Genomic DNA, 24,087 nt, shown 5'->3' on the forward strand with positions numbered 1-24,087 from the left:
TCATTGGTGGCAAGTGGCGTGTAAAATGGAGGGAGAATTGAGAGGGGAGAGTGGAGGATAGGGGAGAGTGGAGGATAGGGCAGAGTGAGTGCAGAGAACTAGGTAGGTTGTGAGAAAGGAGAACTGGGGAAAGGGGCAGGGAATAGGTAGCTGGAAAGGGGCAAGGGCTAGCTTCTCTGTAACAGTTGAGTCTGGTGATTTTCTGAGGGAGCAAGGGAAGAGGCAGCACAGGTTTCTGTGGTCCGGGGTGGACTGGAAACTCTAGACATTCCCAGTTCAGGCAGTGCCACCCCACAAACCTGTCATTTGCATGTCTGCCTTTCATGTCTGCACATCAGCTGTCTTTCAGAGCTTCTCTTCTGGGGCCATTTGTCTTAACAGCAAGCAGCATCAAGACCTTTCTAGGAAGGTGGCTTAATTTGCAAAGAGAGAGAGCGCACATGGCTCTGAGATAAGGTATAGCATGCTGGACCCCATCATGATAGGCAGTAATGATACTCCTCTCAAGCACAGGACACACTCAGTTTTCCTGTTGGAAAAAAGCCCCATCTGAGTTGCCCAGAGCTGGTTCCAGCCCATGACTAGTGTGGAAAAGTGGTGAATCAGGCCTCGAGCTCGGCTCCAGTGCTGGCAGGGGCAGCACTGTTGTCATCCAATTTACTTGCCAAAGTTTAGCCATCATTTTGTCTTGTAACTGGCCATATATTTCACACATTTGAAACCTCATTTGTGTTACAACCAAGTAGAATTAATTTTGAGCACAGCAGAGGCTGTGTTTTTAATAAAAGGCTATGTTTATAAATAATCAAGTAACACGCACATAGTGGGGACTCCTACTGAAAGCACAGAAACAGCAAATTATTGTTGTAGTCTTAAGGAAGGTTATCAGAGAATTCAGTGTTTAATAATATCATAGAAAAGGTGTGATCCTGTAGTGTTCTGGATTCTATCAGTTCATTCTGGGTTTTGACCAGTTTTTGAGGTACCCCAGCACCACACAGAGTCAAGACCCTGAAATCATTAAGCAGAGAGCACAGTGTAGGAAATGAAGTATGAGAACAACTTAAGTATTCTTAGTAATAGCTTTTGTTGCCCAGAATTTGAATATATGTTTACTTCTTGTTTGTGGTAGCCAGTTGTAATAACTCCAGTGGTGGTCTCAGTTGTTTTTATTGAATTCATAATATGTGCTGGCTTTGGATGAGCAGTTTCAAAGACTTCTGCTGATGTGAGCTGGAATTTGTGCTCTGTTTGGTTCATGCTATGTCTTCTGTAACTGCAGTGCTTGTATGAACACAGTTGATGGTATGTTGTAGCTTGATGTGAGAGGCTAAGATAAAACCCCAGCTGTTTCTGAAGATACTGCCTGCTGCTATCAAGAGGTTTAGTTTAGCAATTTTAAGTGTTACAAGGACCTGTAGGACCTATATTTTTGAACTGCTTTCCTGAAGAGAAGGTGGAAATGTATATGTCTGGCTATTTTAGGACTCATTCTTTCTTGAGTGTGCTTATACTTTATAAAATGCAAGCTCAGGGAACATGGATAATAAAGCTGAATTATCATCCTCGAGTGACTGTAGATTAAGGATATTGGCCATGAGTGAGTCGTGGCAAAAGCTGAATTAGGTTTAAAATATCAGCAACAACATCAACAGAGAAAGGATGGCTCGATCAAGTACCAGCCATGTCATTATAATTCTTAAGAGATTTGGGTACAGCTTAAGGTTTGCCTTCTTCACTGACGCACAGCAAGCTGGCTCAAGTCACCAGCCAGACAACTTCCATGATGCCTCCTGCTGACCAGTACATGAAGAAATAGCTATCTGCCAAACAAGTTGTTTGTTTTGTTTCAAAGCCCCAGTGGGCCCAGCCCTTCCTGCCCAGCAGCTGCAGCAGGCTCTGTTCCTGCTTGGTGCCTGGCCTGGGAAGACCTTGCTTGCTGGCCCATGAGAGTGGTTCTCCGAAATGGGCTTGTGGGGAGTGCTGTGTGAGAGGATCTGTTTGGGGTATTTTTTTAGTTGTTTATTAAAGTTTGTTTATTAAAATGAATATCTGGTCACAATGGAAACATGTTTTTTTGAAGCGTGTGTATTGCCAAGAGAGCAGGATAGAGCACTGATCACGTTATTGCTGCCCCAGGATCAGAAGTGCACACACAGCTCTGCAGGCCCCATGGGCAGCATCCCAGTACCACCTCTCTCCTCTCTTTCAGTTCAGCTCTGCCACGTTTGCTGTAGTGATGGCTCCCTGCTTCTCCACAGGCGGGATGGTGAGGTGGGAGTTGCTCTGCTTGTGAAGTTTCAAAAAAATCAGAAAGGTTAGATCTATGTTGCCAGTTTCAGGGGCACCACATCTAGCTTTAGACAAGCCAATTCAAGTCTTTCTGGCAGTCTAGCTGATGAAGTAGAGGTGTTTGCATGTACTCATTTATCCCACTGAAAAGTATGCTTGTTTGCCCTTAGATTACTTCTCTGCAATGGTAAGTTACTGCGGAAAGCCAAGTCTGCCTTTTAGTACCCAAGGTGGTTTAGCCAGCTCTGCAGCATATGTGTACCCAGTCAGTTGTGTTCACTAATTAAAAAGTTTTCAAACTGCCAGTGTTGCCCAGAAATTTAAAATATGCATGTCATATTGAGTTCTTATACCAGTCTCACATCAGTTAGGAGGAGAACGTGATGCCTAACTATTCTATGATTCTGTGCCTGCAGCTGTCGTGAAAAGTGTGGGCAGCAGCCCTAGTAGCCCTTTCTGTTGAGTATGTGCTTGGTAATATATGTAATCATAACACAAACTGTAATGTGTCATCTAGCCTATCTAGGCCATGAGATGGCTCATCTTGTGAACCAGGGAAGGTGGATTTTAAAACCAAGATAATTTTGTTTTGAACTCATGGCTTTTGGAACTGGAGCATCTCATCATTATATAATTATACATCTGTATGTTATAGTTCCTCTACATGGAGTGTAACACAAATAATCTCAGTCTTTCTTAGCAAACAGTCCAGGATGAGAGAATTGTGTGGATGAGGAAATGGCGTGGGAACACACTTACTTACCAGTGAGTCAAAGACTGGAATTCCCTCTCTAACCAGTAAAACTGTCTGGCAAGTTACATGCTCAGAGCTGCAGTGGTTTTGGTTTGTTCAAACACTTCTCAGCGAGACTGGTGTTACCCAGTCTTATGGCTAGGGCTGGCTTTGGAAAGCTGAGTGAAACAAATGTTCCTAGGGAGAAGCATGAACTGAAGGCGTGAGGTTAAAACAAAATATCCTTTACTGGCCTGGGGAGAGAAGAGCAGAGTGGTGATTTTTAAATCCTGCCTGAGATCAGTGTTACGAACTTTGAGCATTGTGTAGTTAGGTCTGTGTCTATAGGGACAAATGTGCCGGTGTCATTGTAGCCATAGCAGGGATTTCTGTTTGGTTTGTGACTTGGCTCAGTCTTGAAGTAGACACCCTGTGAACTTTCTGTTCTTCTGTAGCTGTCTGTATTACACCCTTACTGGAGATCCAGACTTGGCGCCTCTCTGTGATCCAATAACTCAGCCAGATGAACCGAGATTTCTGAGGAGAAGATTTAAGATGTACTTCTCTACTTGGGAAAATTCATCAGTGTCCTGTTGCTCATTGTCCTACAGGTTGCTATGCTGCAGAAACGTTCTTGCACTGGCAGTCTTCAGACCGAAAGTGGGGGTCCTTGCCAGCTGGGAGGCCCACCAGCAGCCAGGGACTTTGCAGTGCCCAGGGCTAGGGTGTTTCTCCCTCAGGCATGTATGTTGTCAATGGGGAGAGGATTCCTCACCCCTTCCCTGGCAAAAGCGGTTTGGTGTTTTGGGACAGTAAGGATGCATGAATAAACGGGATGTATTGCTAAGCAGTTCAGTGTTGGGTGATTGTCACCACATCAACTGACCCAGCATGGCCAGTGGCTGAAGACTGCTGCCTGCCCTTTGCTATCCATGTGTTTCTGGCTTGCCTTCTCCTGTCTTGCTTCCAGTCTGTCCACTTAAAAGAAATGCTAGCTGAAGAGACCTGTATTACTGGTTGATGCAGATTTTGCTAAAATGCACTGACACATACGTGTAGCTCTGGCTGGTGGTAGCTGTGCATGAATAAACATAACTACTCATGACTGTGATGTGGTATCAAGCTACTGTAGATGCAAAGCATGCTTTTTAATAACTCTGTATAGTGAAATGATTATAAATTCATGACTATGCAGTGTAGACAGGGTCTGATATATCACTCATTTGTACATTTGTAATTAATTGTAATAACAAGATTGTTCTTTGCAAGTGTTCTTTCTTTGCTTCCAAGCACAACAGAGAGCTATAATAATCTTATACCTTAAGCTTGTAACAAAACATTGTTGGTAACCTAGCAAAAAAAAAATTCTTAATTAAGTTTGCTACACAAAATCCCATAATGCTTTCTAAGATATTTTTTTTTCCCCTAGGTTTCTTTAGTGACTTTTACCTCTGAATATAATCAAACCCAAAATTTCAAATGTTTAAGAAACATTTCTGCCTTTTTTTTTTTTTTTCCCATCTGGATATAATGGAGCATAATTTAAGACTATGGGAAGAGGAGGAGGTAAATGATGCATGTAATGATTGTTTTAACATTTACAAGAAAATAATTTATTTAAATTGGATTAAGCCTTAATATTATCACACTTTTCTACCTGATTTAACATGGGGGTTGGGGGAAGGGGGAGAAGGCGATTTCATGGTAAAGTGTTTTAAGTATTTAATCTTTTTTTTTTTTTTTTTGATCATTCAGGCATCCTGCCCCACAGCCATACAATTTTTCCTACATACAAATGTTCATTGCTGTCTTTTATGTTCCTCAGCTGATAGTAAAGAGGTCATGCTAAATCTGATGGAGAAACTGGACATCATCTTTAGCCAGGATGCCAAAATTAATTCTACCAAAACAAGAGGTAGGGGAACAGCAAAGAATAATTTACTTTTGTATATTACTGTTTTCAAGTATTCTGTTCATCATGTTGGCATGTCTGGTATACATAGTGACAGAGTGAACAGAAGTACCTGCTTTGGGCATGAGACATCAGGGGCTTGTGGCTTTCTTCTGTCCCAGGCAGTTTTCCTGCCAGCCTAATTCTGGTGAGAATGGGTCTCTGAGTCAAAGTCCAGACTTTAGCATCTTCATCTAATTTTTTTCCCTGCTCCAGAAGAGGAATCAAGTGGGATAAATTGTGTAACCATATGCTCCTCCTGCTTTGAGTCTGCTGATTGAAGTGTTTTGTTTATAATAGATGCCATTTTGATGAGAAAAAACACCAAACCGCACCTACAGCCAAAGGAGCTCCATTAGTGGCAGAAGCAGCAAAGCCTGGTTTTCCACAGGTCAGTGCCTCATGGTTTCATAGTGAATTACAGTTGTCTCTTTTTTCCTGCAGTATGGTCATTTGTTAGGTCTCTCACCCCTGTGGATTCTTTAATGTTTCATAGGTTTAATTTTATGTTACAGGATTTGCTTTTTAGTTGTGTCACTTTCAGAATCTCTTTCTTCTTCTAGCTATTTATTCGTTACAAAGAATGTGGGAATTTGACATATCTGTATCTCTACTTCATTTTGTTGAAATAGAAGAAAATCAACTAGAAACTTGGTGTGTGACTACACAAACTTCAGTGGCCTAGCAAACCAAGCAAAAGTGGTAGTATCTGGCTAAGTACATTACCTGGTTTGGATTTGTGTTTTGAATTCATACCTTCTGGGAGAAGTAAGTTTGGATTACTACTTAGTCCCGTTCATTCAGTAGAGCCATTGTCATCAATGGAAGATGTTCTGGTTTTACAAAGCATCCAGGAATGATTATGTAAATTCTGATCAAAATGGCACATTTCCTTCCAGTCCCATTTCCATTAGAGACAATTGTAAGTCACCCATCTCCTTCAAGAAGAGCTAGATTTGTTTCTACAGATGTAATCAAGTACTCAGAAGTTGGGTCAGGCTTATTGTCACCAACATATGCTTAATCACTGCTGTGTAAACCAGAGAAGATTTCCTCCCAGTTCAAGTTTCAGTTCACAAAGCTGAGGGAGGGTGTGTGTGTGAAATCTCGTATTTGTAAATTGACCAATTTACCTCTGTGTATTGTGGTGATACACATGGAATTTCATGATTCCTTTTTTTCTGTAATAGATTCACTTTTAAAACTTAGAAGTACACTTCAAATAAATGAAAGGTTAAATTCTAAACACATTCTTAGTGTGTGCATAAGCTTCTGTTTACTTGGGAAGTGTAATATCAGTAGAGCACTTCTCACTTTAAAGTTTATGAATTTCTTTCTTCTCTTCCTTAATTCTTTGAGGTGTCAGTACTGAGAAAGATGAATCATTTATTAGTGGGAGGCCTGACACATGATGAAATCACTATCTGACACTTCAGTAACTTCCAGTGCTGTTCTGTGAACATTCAGCAAAGCGCAGATGATGTGATGTTGCAGTTCTGTGGGTAGTGCTTTTTTTTTCTTTTTTTTTTTTTTTAATGGATGAAATGCTTTATCATCATAGTGTGTGAGCACTTCCCCATTTGGTATGAATAGCCTTTGCTTATTTATTAAGGATGATTCAGAAGCTCTGATGTAGGGGAAAAAATAGAACACATCTGCAACTGGCAGAGATCTTTGTATTTCTCCTGAGAATCTGAAAAGCAGAACTCATCCACATTTTTTTGGGAGGGGAGATAGACAACAGATAACATTCATGGCTTGAGTGTTAAACCAGTTTGGAGCATTCCTGTTATGACAGAGCATGCAAATCTCCATTATGTTACAAATGAAGTTCACCTAAGGGGCAATTCTGTGCTGGCCAGTGGATTACCCCCTTAACAGGTCAGTGGTCTCAACCCAAGGACATTTAGGGAATAAATTGGCATCTGAAAATAAAGCAATTGCCAATAAACAACTGGCTGCTTGCCAATAAGCATAACAGTTTTACTTATTTAAAAAGAAAGAAAAAAATGTAATTTTAGTTCTAGTGTCTTCACTCCAGTAAGCAATTCTGGAAGCATATAGGTTAGACTTTATGTTCTACTGAACTAACCCCTGACTACATCTTTCTCTCTTCCTTCTTCACTTCCCAGTATAAATGTTTTTGAATTGCTTCCTGCCACCAGCAAACACAACAGTATTTTCAGGGTATTAAGATATTTCTCTTTCTCACACAATTTGAAATCTGGGCGATGTTACTCCTGCTCCTTTCCTATGCCATCTCACTCAACCATTCAGATCTGCTGCTGTGAAATGTCACAGGCTGGGAACTTGTAGATATAGACTTACCTCCTAGTACCAAGAGTGACATCTAAAAGGTGGCTTCAGGGTTTTCTTCTAACTTAACTGGTTTCTCCCTTTGTTTTTTCAGAAGCTCAGGTGCTTTTCCCAGTGAATCCAGCCTTTCCTCTCTCATTCCTTGAACTGTGACTTTTTTTCTCTCTTGCTTGCTTTATATAGTGCTCACAGCTCTAATGTCTGACCTTTTCCAGTTCCTAATGTGTCTGTCATCATGATACCTTGAGGAATGTACTCTTCACAGATGTATGTGGGTCCACCAGAGCTAAATACTTGTTAAACGAAAGTGATGAGGGAAGACTGGAAGAGCTGGCAATTAAACCTGCCTTTCAAGTAAAGATACAAAGTATATCTCCTTCTCTAGTGGCTAATTTGGGTATCCTTGATTTTGCCCTCCAGAGTTTTGGCTCTAAACTGTTCCACAGCTACTACTGGGAATAAGCAGGTGACCTTTGGAGGTAGTAAAACTGTTTTAACTACATGTTTGCTGTTTGATATTTTGTGTTCCTCCCCATCTCTGTGCTAGTATGCATACATATGATATGGTGATGTATGCAAACAAGTCAGCAAGTAGCAAACCACTGGGCTCACTGCCTTAGTACTCAGGATCTGACTAAAAACCTGGTAAAGTTCAGAAAGGGTGAGAAATTATTTCAGTTTCTAGTCCAGATAGACTTTGATGTGTCCCTTACTTTTCCATCTTTCCTTGGCATCTCTTTACATTCAAATCATCTGTCACATTGGGCTTGGATCCTGGTAGTTCACCAGAGTGCCCTGGCTGTTGTGGGACACCTGGGAGGTTGGCTTTGCAACTGAGAGGGAGCTTCCCCCATCTCAACAACTGATGTCTGTCTTGCCACAAAGAACTCTCTGTAGGCTTCATAGATCATACAATGCTGTTTCCACAAAACCCTGCATGAGGAAAGGGCTACTGATAGCAAGGGGAGGCTGCCCACCCCTTCTGATGTGATGAGGAAGCTCCTTTTAGGACCACTCCCAAACCTGAGCCAGTCAAAGGAGCTGGATCAGCACAAGCAGTTTAAATAGCAGGCGTTGGCTAGCCCATCCTTGAGTGCAGTTCCGAAATGGTTTAAGCTGATCCAAACCAGAGCTGTTACAGGCTGGCTTTGCATCACGTATATCCCCACCCCATCTCTTGCACCAGCGCTGGTGCTTGTTTGACTCCACAGGAAGCTGAACTGGCAGGGAAGTGTTACGATTTTTTCAAGTTGGTTCTGTCTTTTCTGAGCCAGTTCAGTGTGGGACCAGACAAGCATTCTTGCTGGCATAGGACAAGGCAGCAGCTGGGGATGGAAGGACTGCAGCAGCCCCAACTTAGATCGGATTAGACTGTCATGGAACCACGGTCTCATTTGGAGAATAGCACGTGAACATCTCTGGGAGATTTGAGGGGACAGTACCCTCAGGCAGGAGGAGGGGCTTTGTGATAGTAATCTCTCCCTGCAGTGCAGCTGACCCAGAGAATATTTGTCTACCATCTAAAATATAGAAGAACTTTTCAAACACATTTAAAAGACCTAAAAGTTTCCTGTCGGTGTTCTGTAAAGCAAGTTAATTCAACATAGGCTTACACGATGTTTCTTTTGCTTCCATCCTTCCCCCTGGCAGCCTGCCCCATACCCTTTTTGTAAGCCAGAAGATACCCTCCTGCCCTGGCCCTCTTAGGTCATGTCGTGGTGGGCATCCTGCCAAATGAAGCTGATCTTATAAGCTGCTAGTGCCCTGGTTGTTGGTGGGACTGTTTGCATGATTTTTAATTCAGTTCTGTGGTGCCCTCATTTTTTTTTTTCCTGCCCGAGCTTGAAGTGAGATTGTGTTTAGCTGTGAACTACACTGCTGCAAATTCATGGTCTATTAGCACCTTTTCAAAGCTCCCCTCTGTGCTCTCTGAAGAATTAGAACACAGCTATTAAAAAAAAAATAAATTAAAAAGCACTCAAGGTTATTGCACAGTGTCATTGTTTCAGGCTTTATTTTTAACATTATTGCTAAGATAGGTTTGTTTGTGTGTTTGCTTGCTTGCTTTCCCCATACTGTATTTAGATTTGAAAACAACAGCATCAGTAATAAGATACTGATGAACCTAAGGTAGATGTGACAGCATAATATGGGTAATACATATACAATTTGTCAAAGCAGATGAAATAACCCCACCTTGGGCGATTTTCAAAAGAAATACACTACAGTACTTGTCAGGTCTGGGTGACTACTCCATAAATATATTACCTGCTGGCATACAAGTATCACTTTGTATAAGGTAGTTACACAGTAAAGGAAAAGGGAGTGGCAGGGCAAAACCAGTGATCTTGCAGAGTCTGTCAAAGAAAGCCATGATCTCAGATAGAAAAATGCTAAAATAAAAATCATCATGATTTGGGGATAACTACATTTATGTGTAAACTATCCACACATTTGATTGGTATTTTTATTCTGATAAAATAAGTGATGCTGTAGTTTTTATTGTGTATTTTTGAGTCAATATCTACTGTCATCAGTAGGGATACAAAATTAGGCTAGAAATAGACTTATTTTCTTTAACAAATTAGTAAAAAATTCAGAATTACTGCCACAGTTAGGATACACACTTTGGCAGGAATATCCTGCAGCATGAAATGACTAAGACCTTCAGAATCAAAATCAAAACCCTGAATTACCACAGATACAATTTTTATGTTAAATATTTATATTACACTTTTTTTTTTTCAAGATCTATTGTGGATATGCTTGTTTACCTTTCATTGAAACAACTAATGAAAGAATGATAGAGAGCAGGTGAATTGTGCTAAGATGTCACAATGCTTACCTATTTATGTATGTATATTTTTCTTTCCTAGGATGTGAAAAAGAAAACAATGGCTTTCATAATACACTCTTGCACAACACTCACTCTGACAGCTTTCAATGCAACTTCAGTGTGTTTGTAATACCAGGTGCACACATTTGCACATACATTTATATAGGGAGCTATGAAAGTCATATCTTAGAAATCAAAGGGGGCAGGTGGATCAAAATTACTAAAATCATAGCCAAAGCATGCAGTAAACTGTAAACTACAGCTTGATTACCTCTGAGATGTTAAGTGGTTTTCTTTCTTTGCTATTTCACTGCTAGTTCCCAGGCACATGGGCGTGCTTAGATCATGAGTCCACCACCTCTATCATTTGTACTGTAGGAGTCTGATTTTTTGACTACAGAAAGCAGAATCATCTACTGAAGTGTGGGAACACTTTATGTTGTCCTAGGTTTTGTATGTTAATTCTACAAATATGTTGATTTAACTCGATTGAGGCCTCCTGGAAAAGGAGGCATCCCCATCCCTATGGTCAACCCTTTCAAAGAAAAAGCACAGGAAAGGGTAACTTAAGGCATTCATTTGTCACCTGAGAGTTGTTAACTCAATGACATCCTGCTTGGCCATGAGCACCTTGCATTTGTCTCCTGCTGAGCCTTTGGGACTCCCTTAGCCAGAGGGATAAAAGCCCAGGAACCCAAAACAGTTGAATTGGCAGGATGGAAATGTTCCCTTTCACAACATGAAATAAAGAATATGCTTTCACTTCCTTGGGCAGCATCTTCCAGCACTGAGCAACCTTTTCCAGTGCCTCACCACCCTCACAAGTAAAGGCACTTACTTTAAAGACCTTAGTCTTTGGCTTGAGCGTTTTGGTGGGAAATCATTCTGTTAGAAAATTTATATCAGTGCTTATGGTTACAGTATCCAGAAACAGGACCATAAGCTGACCAGTGAAGATGGCTTTGCAGGACAAGAATTGCTAATCCACTAGACCTCTCTGTATGTTTTTGATGAGTAAAAGTTGAGAATTGGAGGGTAAAAGAATGCGTCATGCAGCAATTCTAACCAAACTACTCTTAATAAATAAAATAACATCCAGGTATATTCCAGAAGACTTTCCTTCTTCCTCTTCTCATTATATCTGCTTCTGAAAAGATGTATACCTTTTTCCCTGCTTCTAATCTATTTGTGGGGTGTAACTCCCTGTTACGGTATACACAAGCATATAGAGAATGTTAATAAGAAAAATGTCTATCACTTTTGATCAGGTTTACAAATAAGCTGCTTTTTTTTTTTTTTCCTTAATAGCTTATGTTTGGAAGTCAAGTCGTGGTTCTGGGAAAGGTGCAGAGGCTCATGTTACAAAGCATCTCCTTTTTGATGAGCGGTGTTAGCAGGCCTTTTTGCTAACCAGTTCAAACAGACTACAGGAATTCTCCAGTGTGTTCCCATCTTCCCACATTATGGTCTCTGCTTTCTTTCTTTACTGTCAATACATCTAGAAATTTCTAACAGGTCAATAATCCCTGAAAGATCAAAATGAGGATTCACTGCTATAAAAACATTGGCATTTCTTTGTAATATAAAAGCGAATGTGATTCTTTCAAAACAAGGTAACCTCCAGTTGTCCAAGAAGAGTTCATCCACCTCCATCACAAGGTGGAAATATGCCATTAAAACAAAGAGGTGTGGTTGATATCCCCAGAAGATATTTACACTGGCGGAGACAAGTGAGATGACTGAAAAAAAGTCAGGGTCCTTCAATTTAGGATCTGCAAACTGTTGCTGGGCATAAATATGATGTTTATTCCATGAGGGTACAGGGAAAATCTGCCACGCAGATTTCCACTGTAGAGACTTCCTATACAATGGCCAAAAGACATTCCAGAGAACTCTTTAGAAAGCTTAGAATCAATAGCATAATCATAATGTGTTACAGGAAGGCAACAGGGAAGGTCGGGGCCTAAGTTTCATCACTATCCAAAGTTCAGTAAAATTCTCCAGATGGTCTTATACAGCAGACAGCTCTGTGCCACAGAGGAAGGAAAAATGGCTTGTGTTAGTCTAAAGTGAAGGGCAGTTCATTGGTGATCCCAAGTATATGAATGTTCTCTTAGGCCAAGTTCCTTTCTTTTTCATGCCTGCATCTTCATTGACCTGAACAACATTGCACCCCTTCTTTGAGGGGGTTAGTGGAAAGGGTATTTTTCTGGAAGAAGTTCATCTGTGATAAGTTTTGCTGATGCCAATGCCTATGTGAGGATGGCAGTACATACAATAACAACCATTCTGGAAAATGAGGAGGTAGATACCAGAGAAAGATGCAGACAAGAAGAGTTTCTTGTTCTAAGAGACAAAAGTTTTATACACAGGGAGTAAATAAATGACTGGGCACAAAGCCTAGCACAAAGCCACTCTTGTCACATTAAATTAAGTTGATTTTTATTTTACATCTTAAATCTAGCTGTTGGTGGGCTTCATAAAGAATACAGACATGATCTGGAATGTTGATCAAGTCTAAGGATAAAGCGACAAAGAAAATGGCCACCAGTTGAAATGCCATAATTGAAATAATTGTGAATGAAATACCCCACGTCTAAGACTTTCTGCCATGGTGAGTAGCAGTTGTTTGTGCTTTGCTATTTGAAATGTTTCTATCTGAATTAACAATAGATAATTATGGTCACATCGTTATAGTCATGATTTACCAGCATTCTGTTGGTATCAAGCGCAAGGTGATTTTATTAGTTTTGAACAAAAATGCTTTGGAAAATTGGGATGCTTTTTCGGCTTCTAAGATACTGTTTCTTTTTAATGAATGACAACAGCATTTCTAACAGAAGTTTGCTTCCAGAAGGCATCAACGCTTGCATGACCTTATTGACAAATACAAAGATTCTGTTAATTCTCAGTGCCAGTGCCTTCAATGCATTTTTCTTGGGGGAAGAAAAAAAAAATCCAGGATGAAATTAATTTGCCTCCTTAAGAATAAAATAGCTCAATCAGTGGCCTGCCTAACATAATTCTGTATTTGCAGTCCACTGACAGCTGGGCTATGAATTTACTAAGAATCAGGAAGTGATTGGCTTGTAAGTCTTCATAAAATAATAAAGCCTGACATTGTGCTAATGAGAGTTTAAAATTCTTCATGGCTAATCTTGGGACATACCTAAATTGGAAGACTAACTGACGCAGCTGTTGTGGGACAAACTACTTTACAAAACAGTCTCCTATATGGATGCTTTATTTGAGAATAAAAGTTATTTTTAAGTCCTATAACAGTTACTCAGTTTTTTTGAACTGATTAGTGATTCCAGAGTAAATGCATTTTAAAGAAACTACAGAAGCCTGTATAGTGAAGAACTTGGTAATGACAGTTAGAGAGCAGATTATATCCTGTGAGGAAGCTTAACCAGAGTTCAGGCTAACTTTAATGCAAATCAGGTTAAAAATGAAAGCCAAAACCAACACATGAACAAGTGTAGTTAAAAGTTGTCTTTATTTTCTTGATTTTTTTGCAAGATAATTCCTTATATATTTGCCACTGTTGTTCAATAGGAGCTTCCTATGTGCATCAAAGGAAGCATATCCCTTTAAATGCTTGCTATTTATTTGCACTCAGAGGTCCAGTTGACTGCTTTGGTGGTAGTTTCCTGTGCTGATCAATGAGACTAACAAGTTAATAAATAATTCACTTAACAAAACTGCATTAAGATAATGCTAAAGGTTTGAAAAAAATCCTGTGTAGGAAAGGTTTCTCACATTCCTAACTACTTGGAATCACTTTTAATATGGTGAAAGTTGATGGAGCTCATGAAATATTGCTGCATTACCTTCAACAGAAGTTACATACGTACTTCTTGTCTTAACTTCCCAGTGAGGTGAGTAGACATTATAGTTGGAATATCACCTTGTGGATTTTTTTGTTCTTTTTTATTTTCACAGTTGGAAGATTGAGATTGGACATGATCTGTAATAGTCATCTTTGTCTAAATCACCTGTTAGAGCAGGGTGACCTAGAGTAGGTTGCCCAGGACTATCTCCAGATGGCTTTTAATCTTCTTTACCCTGAAGACAGATATAAATAACTGGCACTGACCTTCTGGCTAGAAAACTTTAACATATCAGTCTTTGAAGCTTATGTCCACTGCTCTCATCAGAAGATTGTCTGAGCATTGCACAGATTTCTGCAGTATGCTCTTTCATAACTCTTTTGTCCTCCCATGTTCTGGCTCTTACAGGTTTTGGGAGAAGGGTCCATGCTGTCATATCTGAGTACAGCTTTCAGGCCTTCATTCACATTGTTAATAATTTCACATTTTTCTAGCTGATTGTCTCTCCATTCACAGACTCCTGAAGGAAATTAAGTGGGGAGTTAACCTGGATGTGTTTTACTTCTTAGCCGTAATATCCTTGGGGATTAATTTGAGTACCAAAGTGCCAAATTTAGCTGTGTCTTTTTCATGTATTTCTTTTAGTATACTAGGACCTTTTTAAAGCCAAACAGTTTTCTGAAAACCAAACACATCTAAAGAGTAAGCCATCATTTGTGAGTATGATCTTAACTAAGACTTTCAGCTTTCCAGTTACAAGTTTTATGCCTGAAAGCTGTATGCAGGCTGTTAAGAATATACCCCTTTATAGCCTAATAAATATGTATATATACATAATTTATTTAAGCTCTCTAGAGATAGAAAAAGATGAAATCCTGATAACCTATCTAGGAGACTTAACTGTGCTGGTTCACTTAAACCACTCTAGTCTGGGACAATCATCTAAATGATGTGTAAATAACTGTCATCTCAGGACCTTTAGCAAGGCTTAGTGCTTTGTATTTGACTTACCAGAGACTTTTAATGACTAGTATGAAGTCACAGAACAGAGCTACAGATATATAGTTACACATTCAGAAGACTCTATTAGCAGCCTTTTTAGCTGTGAATTTACAATTTGAGAATTTCCAAGAGAGTATATTTTCTGAGACAAATTTAATTGCCTTAGGATAATTTTAATTTTTTTTCTTTAATGTGATTTGTCATGGTAGAACTTAGATATTTTCCATGTGGGTTTACTCTGTGCTTTCTGTGGCCTGCAAGGAATTAATTTTTATTAATATGAGTGGCAAATGCATTGTTGAAATAGTCGTTGTGGCAGACACGCCTTTGTGTTAGCAGTTGGGTTAAACAGCCCCTTTATCAGAACTATTAGCACCTAATATTACTGTCTGATTAAAGATCATTCAGTGGATTATCCAGTCCCAGTGCTTCCACAGAACCCCAGACAGGTGCTCAAATAAGAAATCATGTAAAGTAAATGAGCACTAGTATGACGTTGTTCCTGGCTTTGTCTTGGCTGCAGAAAAGGAAAAAGTTATTGGGCTGTTTGGTTAATTTAACTTTTTTTTTTTTTTTAATCCCTTGTAAATAGCAGGTTAATTTGTACAATCCCTGTAGATTTACATTGCAAAGAAAGCAAGATCAGCACTAAGGCCTTTGTCCTATAGTTGACCTGACCTTCCTGTCTCATCAAAGTCCTCTGCCTTTCCTCCACCCAGGCTGCTTAGGAGGATAGGTGTGCTTTTACACTAAAGCTACAATATTTCTAGGTTTGTTTTGGTTTTCTGTTTTGTTTTTGATGATGGAAGCAGCATGTAATACGGACAGTCTATTCTGTGTCTCTAGAAGTGCATTTTATTTTAAATTCATGCATTTAGACTGGGCTTGTAGGTAAACTGGAAATGGGTAACTTAAGAAGGCAGGAAATCCCACAAGAGTTCACAGAGCATAGCTTAGCTGACAGTTCACTTTTTAATGGGTGAAATGAAGCCTTGACATTAATGAGCACAGGCCCCCTGACTCCAGTGGAATTTTGCATCCTTATACTAGTCAGATTTCTGGCCCAATTGTGTCGGATGGCAATTTATAGTACCTTTCATGTCCCCCTGAAAAGCTGTGTGTCCTGTGTAGCCTGGGGACTGTTTCTGACAACAAATCTGCAGAGCAGAAAATAGTGGGCTGATGATAGACAAGACCCCAAAGTTTTTGTGTGCCTTGAAACAAGAGCAGTGTGTCTTGTCCCTGTTGATTTCGCTTAACTTTGAAAGGGCCAGAGTATAATATAAGTAGCTGGAACAAGAATTAGCCAGTAGGTAGGGCTAGCATTACCCTAAGAACTATCTGAACACTGCTCATTGTAGGATAAAGAATTTTCTTGGGCAACTATGAATGAAACATAGTAAAATAAGCACTGTTTATTATTGAAGTGTTATTTTTTGTTTACTGCTGTCTTTGGAGTGGGTGTCAAAAGGATACACTGGTGTCAAGTGTTCTTGGATCTGTGTTACCTCATGTTGCTTAAAAACATGCAAAAAAAGATATTTCAGACTGTCTGGTTAGATAGAGATGAGTGTCTAAGATGCGTAAGGATTCTGACAGAAACAAGCTGACCTAGCTTGAAGCCTCTAGTTCAGTGTTGCTCTAAACAGACCACTTCTTAGGTTATGAAGGGGTGATATGTAAAGGGAGCTTTAGAGATGCAGCACAATATTATGAGACAAACCCATTCTCCCCCCACCAGCAAACCCCTGAAGCATCATACTCTGTAAAAGATGCATTAGATTTATCAATAGACCTTTCTTTACTCAACTGTGCTGCAATTCCTTTTGGGAAAAATTGGATTTTCATCAAAGGCACAGGAGACTATAAAATTGGAAGCAGATGTGAGGTTGGATTGGATAGCTCTATGGCTGTTTCTTTTGAGGAAGCACTTCTGAACAAACCCAGCCTTATGTGTTCCTTGCCGTCTTGCCCCATGTAACACTCTTGACTGCTTTTTACATTTTCCAGAGAACCAGGAGGTGCAGGGTGACTAACTGATCTAAGTGTGAACTTCTTCCTTATCATATCATCTATTTCTTGATTTTCCAACTGTTCTGTATTCTTTGGAAGATATGTTTAAACAATAACCTCAGTATTTTGCATTATTAACGAAATACAAAAAAAATACAGGCAGTGCTTTGCATGTAGAAGATGAATTTAGTCCTGGTTGCTAGCACTTTTGCTCCTTATTTAGTTTATAGCTTGCCCATGTATGATACCTCAGGTATCATATATGTTTTATTTTGCTGTAAGCAAGCATAGATCTCATTTACTTAGAGAAAGCTCTGTCTTCTGGTATATTGATGGTGTTATTAATGTAATTGATGAACTGGGATGAGGAGTACAATTTTAAAGATTATTAATTTTTTGGGAGTGCATTTTTCAGTGTGTTTGGTGCCACATGAAATGTACTGCAATGAAAAGAGAAGCTAAGCAACAGAATTCATGATGTTGTTTATCTGTTGATGATGTTTCCTCAGTTCTGATTTACAGCAGAACTGAGCCTGGGCCCAGTGAAGTACAGTATCAAATCCACAGCTTCCCCAGAATTCCTGCGGGCTTACCTATCTTGATCCAAGATTTTATAATGATTAGCTCTGCATTTTGTACTTGCTATATGTGGATGTGCAGTCTCCCAGGAGTTATTTTTAACCTGACGCAGAAGTAGTATCTGATGAGGAGAGTCCCTGGTGCTATTGCACTCACTCCCAAGGGCAATGCAGCAGCAGCTCCATTGCAAGCCTTTGATGCTCTATTGTGATCCTTCCGTGCACTGATAACTTGGTGCAGAAATATTATGCTCATGCAGGACAGAGGGATAGCCACAAGCCCGGAGGCCCAGTCTGTGTCACACAGGGCAGGTTCTAAGCTTCAGTGCCCCAAGAAATGGCATTTCAGCTCATCCTTTCACTTTGCCCTCCCATTACACAGCTACGCATGCTTTCATTTAGAATCATAGAATCATAGAATAGTTAGGGTTGGAAAGGACTTTAAGATCATCAAGTTCCACCCCCCCTGCCGTGGGCAGGGACACGTTATGCTAAATCGTATCACCCAAGGCCTCATCCAGCCTGGTCTTGAACACTGCCAGGGATGGAGCATTCACAACCTCCCTGGGCAACCCATTCCAGTGCCTCACCACCCTAACAGGAAAGAATTTCCTCCTTATATCCAATCTAAACTTCCCCTGTTTAAGTTTTAACCCATTACCCCTTGTCCTATCACTACAGTCCCTAATGAAGAGTCCCTCTCCAGCATCCCTATAGCCCCCTTCAGATACTGGAAGGCTGCTATGAGGTCTCCAAGCAGCCTTCTCTTCTCCAGGCTGAACAGCCCCAACTTCCTCAGCCTGTCTTCATACAGGAGGTGCTCCAGTCCCCTGATCATCCTCGTGGCCCTCCTCTGGACTTGTTCCAACAGTTCCATGTCCTTTTTATGCAGAGGACACCAGAACTGCACACAATACTCCAGGTGAGGTCTCACAAGAGCAAAGTAGAGGGGCAGGATCACCTCCTTCAACCTGCTGGTCACACTCCTTTTGATGCAGCCCAGGATACGGCTGACTTTCTGGGTTGCCAGTGCACACTGAAGCTGGCTCATGTTCATTTTCTCATCAACCAACGATCCCAAGTCTTTTTCCACAGGGCTGCTCTGAATCTCTTCTCTGCCCAACCTGTAGCTGTGCCTGGGATTGCTCTGACCCAGGTGTAGGACCTTGCACTTGGCATGGTTAAACCTCATGAGGTTGGCATCAGCCCACCTCACAAGCGTGTCAAGGTCCCTCTGGATGGCATTCCTTCCCTCCAGCGTATCAACCAAACCACACAGCTTGGTGTCATCGGCAAACTGGCTGAGGGCGCACCCAATCCCACTGTCCATGTCAGTGACGAAGATGTTAAACAAGACCGGTCCCAACACTGATCCCTGAGGGACACCACTTGTTACTGGTCTCCAGCCGGACATTGAGCCATTGACCACAACTCTTTGCGTGCGGCCATCCAGCCAGTTCTTTATCCACTGAGTGGTCCATCCATCAAATTGATGTCTCTCCAATTTAGGGACAAGGATGTTGTGTGGGACAGTGTCAAACGCTTTACACAAGTCCAGGTAGATGACATCAACTGCTCTACCCCTGTCCATCAGTTCTGTAGCCCCATCATAGAAGGCCACCAAATTGGTCAGGCAGGATTTCCCCTTAGTGAAGCCATGCTGGCTGTCACCAAGCACCTTGTTGATTTTCATGTGCCTTAGCATGCATTCCAGGAGAATCTGCTCCCAGATTTTGCCAGGCAGAGAGGTCAGACTGACTGGTCTGTAATTCCCCGGGTCATCCATTTTCCCCTTCTTGAAAATGGGGGTTATATTTCCCTTTTCCCAGTCATCAGGAACTTCACCTGACTGTTATGATTTCTCAAATATGATGGCCAGCTGCTTTGCAACTTCATTTGCCAGCTCCTTCAGGACCCACAGATGGATTTCATCAGGTCCATGGACTTGTGCACGTTCAGATTTTTAAGATGGTCTTGAACCATTTCCTCTCCTACAGTAGGCCCAAGGTCTTCGTTCTCACAGTCCCTGCATCTGCCTTCAAAGACTTGGGTGGTGCAGTCAGAAGACTGAGGCAAAGAAGTCATTCAGAACCTCAGCCTTCTCCAAATCCTGTGTGGCCAGTTCTCCTGAGAGCTTCCTGAGGGGGCCTACATTTCCTCAATTGTCTCCCCATACTGCCCACCCACATGCTCCCTCACAACTGTCCTCTAAGTCATCAAAGACTGGATCAAGCTCCTTCTCAATCCACCAGTCCACTGTGTGCTGTGCCTACCCCTTTTGTGTCTTCTTCCATAGGGTCAGCCTCACTTTGGCTGACTTGTCTTCTTGATTTCCTGACTTAAGATGCTAAGCACAGTTGATGAGACAGGAAGAAAGTGGCAGGGACTGCTAAACCTGAAGATCTCTCCTGCTCAGCCTGGAGCAGAACTGAAGTTATTTTAGACAAGACAAGTAATTAACTTGCCTTTTTTTTTTTAATGGTAGAATAGCCTGTTGGAGAAATCAAAGTGTGGAATTCAGACCCTGAGAATTAACTATGGAAGGTCATAGGTGTGAGAGTGAAACGGCAAATTTCTGGTAAAAAAAGTTACTTATAATGTTCCTTGTGCAAATCAATACTTTGCTGGAATAGGTACACATGAAATGTGACTGCTTTATGAAAAGTAACTAAGTCAAACCAGGAGATCAGAATGCAGCCATTACAATGCAAAAGAGGAGATCAACTTCAGCCCATGGGTAAAGCTCCTTGTGTAAGGCTGACCCTACCATTAAAAGTGTCATAAAGGCACACAGATCATGCCAGATCTTCCTGATTGTGGGGACACTTCTTGAACATCCACAGCTCACCATACATAATACTGCGTGGATTAACTATGGATTTAAGTGACACTCCCCAGAATTTTGTTAGACCAAGATCCAGATCCTGATCTCAACCTCACCTGTAGTTTCTGGCTCATAAAACAGGTAAAAATTGGGGTGTAGATGTACTTTTCCAGAAGTACAGAGTTACCATGAATTTCTGTCTCTTTTCTGAATGATCAACAATGAATCACTGTTTTTTTACAAGTTTCAGTGCATTCACCATATGCCAGGTGTCGCAAGAGCATGAGAACATCCACCAATTTGAAACTGGCTAAACAGCTTCACACTGGCATCTCTACCTGGTAGTAGGAGTCTTGAGAAGGAACTACTTGAGTTTAACCTTCCTAGTATGTATAAGATACTGTCATCTTCTTGAACATAATTATCTTTCCACCCCCGCCATCTAATCTTTGCTGTATTTTCCAGTAGGAGGATCAAAAGAAAGTTAGTTAACTAGCATTCATCAGATAATCCAAAGGAGACATTAATCTGTAAGACAGTGTTATCAAATAATTAATTCATGGGTTAATTCCATTCTTATTTATCTGATTTTCTTACGATTGTGAGTGTAGGTTTCTCAGCCTAAATCCTAGTACAAAGGGCTTCCTGCTTGAAGAAAGTGATCCTGGAGGGGAACAGAGAGAAAGGAAGGAAATGTGTATCTTCTTCAGGACACTTGCTAGCTACTGGTAAGTTTTAAGAAAAATTATTAATTTTGTCATTAAGATAATACTTGGTGAGTTGCCGAAAAGCTGGAAAAACAGTAAGCAGAAAACTATCCTCATTTTGTATGTATGTGCATAGTTAGGAAAGATTTGCACTGAGGCTTACTTCCTTACACTGGAATTATTAAATCTGTAGTCTATTTCTCATGTCATCTCTGTCTTTTAGTTGTTCCAAGTGACCTCTGGTAGGTCACTAGGAAAGCAAATCTGTCTTTTCATCAGTGCATTTTCCCTTATGCTGTTCTGACTGTACTAACGCTATTGGTGGGTATGTACTAAATGCAAACAGACCATATAGAGGAGAATCAGCATGGAAAGAAGTCAATCTGTGAGCAGTGGGACTAATAAAACCTGTTTTATGTTGGCTTGGTGTCCTTTGTCCCTTCTGCTTCACAGTGCACTGGGTTGACCTTTCTCCATTTCTTTTATGGCATGCTATTCTGAAAAGAGCAGTGTGCAGGTTGTCTAGATCAGCACTGTGCATACCCAGAACTAGCTGGGCAATTGGTGCTGCCAACAGTGGCAGCTGCGCTCTGCCTGCTTTTCCCTCAGAGCAATCACTAATTTGGGTTGGCCAACAGCTCAAAAAGTTTTCTGAGAGGGAGGTTAGGGGGGAGGGAGGGAGTGGAAAGAGGTAAACAAATGGAAAGAGGCAGATAAGCCTCATTACGTACAAACCCAAGCTGAAAATGGCTGCCAGTGATTGCCATTAATGAAAGTTTATCCAGAACACAGCAATGGGACGTCAAATGTGCAATGGCACCAGCAATGCATTCAGGCTGTGCAGCAGTGGCCTCTCCCGTCCACCACTATGCTTTAATTACAATCCCAGTAATTTTCAGAATCCTTTTGTCAACATTGGACATTGCCTACCAAGCTGGGTTCACCAGCCAAGTCCATTTAATTCCTTGCAAGAGAATGAGGTTGATGCGTGTTGAATACTAGCTCTCTTTCTGCATCTTTACAAATGTGGGCATCATATGCTTCTTTCTCATGGACTTCCACAGGCTGTTCACCCTATCTGGGAGATTACATGGTGGTTATAATAAGAGGTGAAGTAATGTTTTGTGAGCCAGTTTCCAAATATTTTCCAACTGACAGTTTTATCTTTAAAAATAAATTTTTTTAGAAATTATATGTCTTAGTTTGTATGTGGCATGTAGATGCTCTAGGTAGATTTGAGACACATATGAGTTTATGGCCATTCATGTAGATGTGTGTTGTAAGTTGTGCTGTGGATTAGGTGTCTAGAAAGGAGACGGTGCCTCATTACACCTGAGTACCTTAAACCAGAATTACATTTTATTTGCATTTTGTTGTGGTCTATGTTGAAATCTAAGTTGTGGTATAGTGTGCAGTACGATGGAAGATACTGAGTAAATAAGAAGAAATTTCATTCTGAAAGAGGGCAGCATTTTAAAATTTGTGCCTAAAATTAGGCTGATAATTCATACTCTTTCGGGCAGCTGCTTGCCTGCCAGTCACTTTAAGTCAATTGGACCTGCAGATGCTGTTCCCAGAGGAAAGTTTGCCAGTGGTAGCTACTGGTGTGAAAATAAACTTAAGCACCTAAGTTTGAAAATATTTTATAAACATTTTTCTCCTTCAGCTGAATATTGTTTTAATCCAATACATTGATCACAGTTTCGGGAGTTGTTGCAAAGCAAGAAGCTTATTTAAACCTTTGCGTACGTTCCAAGACGTGTATTCCAAATGGTGTGGTGGTTCCTTTGCAGAGACATGTCAGGTGAAATATGGTATGTTTGCAAGTGTTAGTCAAATCCCTAGTGACCTCTAGCCCACATGTTAAGGTCATTATGCAAGTGTCTCTGCTTAAGAGAACTCAGTATTTAAACATCCATTTAAAAATTGATTTGATTGAATGATACTGTTCATCATGCCCAAGGCCCAACATGTCCTAAAGGAGAGAAAAAGGAGTGTTTCCTAAGTGTTGTCAAACAAGAAAGAATGATTGTTCCTCAGTTTTGCATATGTCAGCATAATAGAAGCTTAGTCATGCAAATCCTTATTACTTGGCAGTTCTGCAGCAGGGAAAAACAGAGCGTTACCATATTTTAGCAGTGTTTGTAGTTAAAAGTATGCCTTTCATTGTGCTTTTTAAGAACAGATGTCAAGACAATCTTGAAAACATAAATAAGTGCTTAAAAATATTTTCTGATTTTAAAAAAGGGAAAACCACCCCCTAGCTAGCTGTATGTGTTGGTCTTCATTTCCATAAAAATACATGAACTATTTATGTGTTTCCTTCCACTTCCATGGGGGGAAATAAAACAATTATTCAGTTAATGACAGATTTTATTTTACTATTATTTAGTGATTCTGCTAAGTGGAGTAGTATACTATGAAGTTTCAGATCATCGAGGATTTCTTAGCCCTTTATGAGACTACAATATGTTGTAGTATGTTGACTAAATGAGCTGTGATAGAGCAATGATTTACTCATGTAGTCCACAGACACACATAAAAACCACGTTGGAGAAATGCTGGCTGTAGAAACATTAGCAGAGTAAAACAAAGGGGAATACAGTTGTCAGTCACATTTTAAGGTGCTATTTACAATGACATAGAGCCTAGTTTATTAGAGACAAGGCCTTTTCCATTATGGAATAGTGTCAACCATGAGAAGACTTGTCTGGCAATTACTGTTGGCCATATTGGGAAAGACCTAGCCATGACTTACCAGGGTAAAAACTGGCTATGTTAAAGTCACATATTTCTTCTGAGCTAGCTAGAAGTGGTTAGTTTGCAAGTGAAGTTTTCTTTTCTGGCTTCCTTATGAGGTTGTAATTCACTGACTTACTGGTTCATATGTAAGAATGTCAAGAAGGGGGTTTAGTTGCTCATTTTTGCTTCTGTGCTGTATTCAGGTACTCTGCTGAGGTTGTGAACACTGATTGCATGGTATAAATCATTTGATGCCTGTT

The 24,087-nt window shown here is 40.5% G+C and overlaps 1 long non-coding RNA gene across 1 annotated transcript in view; it reads left to right on the top strand.

Annotated features, from left to right (window-relative positions):
- The first annotated feature begins 413 nt into the window (after positions 1–413).
- Positions 414–24,087, top strand: part of LOC134163268 (uncharacterized) — an 83,661-nt gene continuing 59,987 nt past the window's right edge. Inside the window, exons 1-3 of the long non-coding RNA XR_009964666.1 lie at positions 414–2,269; positions 12,593–12,742; positions 14,607–14,677. This is a non-coding gene — a long non-coding RNA (uncharacterized LOC134163268). The remainder of the gene's footprint in view (positions 2,270–12,592; positions 12,743–14,606; positions 14,678–24,087) is intronic.

Source organism: Pezoporus occidentalis, unplaced genomic scaffold, assembly GCF_034315485.1.
Source record: "Pezoporus occidentalis ecotype Australia unplaced genomic scaffold, CSIRO_AGI_Poc_V1 ctg2, whole genome shotgun sequence".
Classification (NCBI taxonomy): domain Eukaryota; kingdom Metazoa; phylum Chordata; class Aves; order Psittaciformes; family Psittacidae; genus Pezoporus; species Pezoporus occidentalis.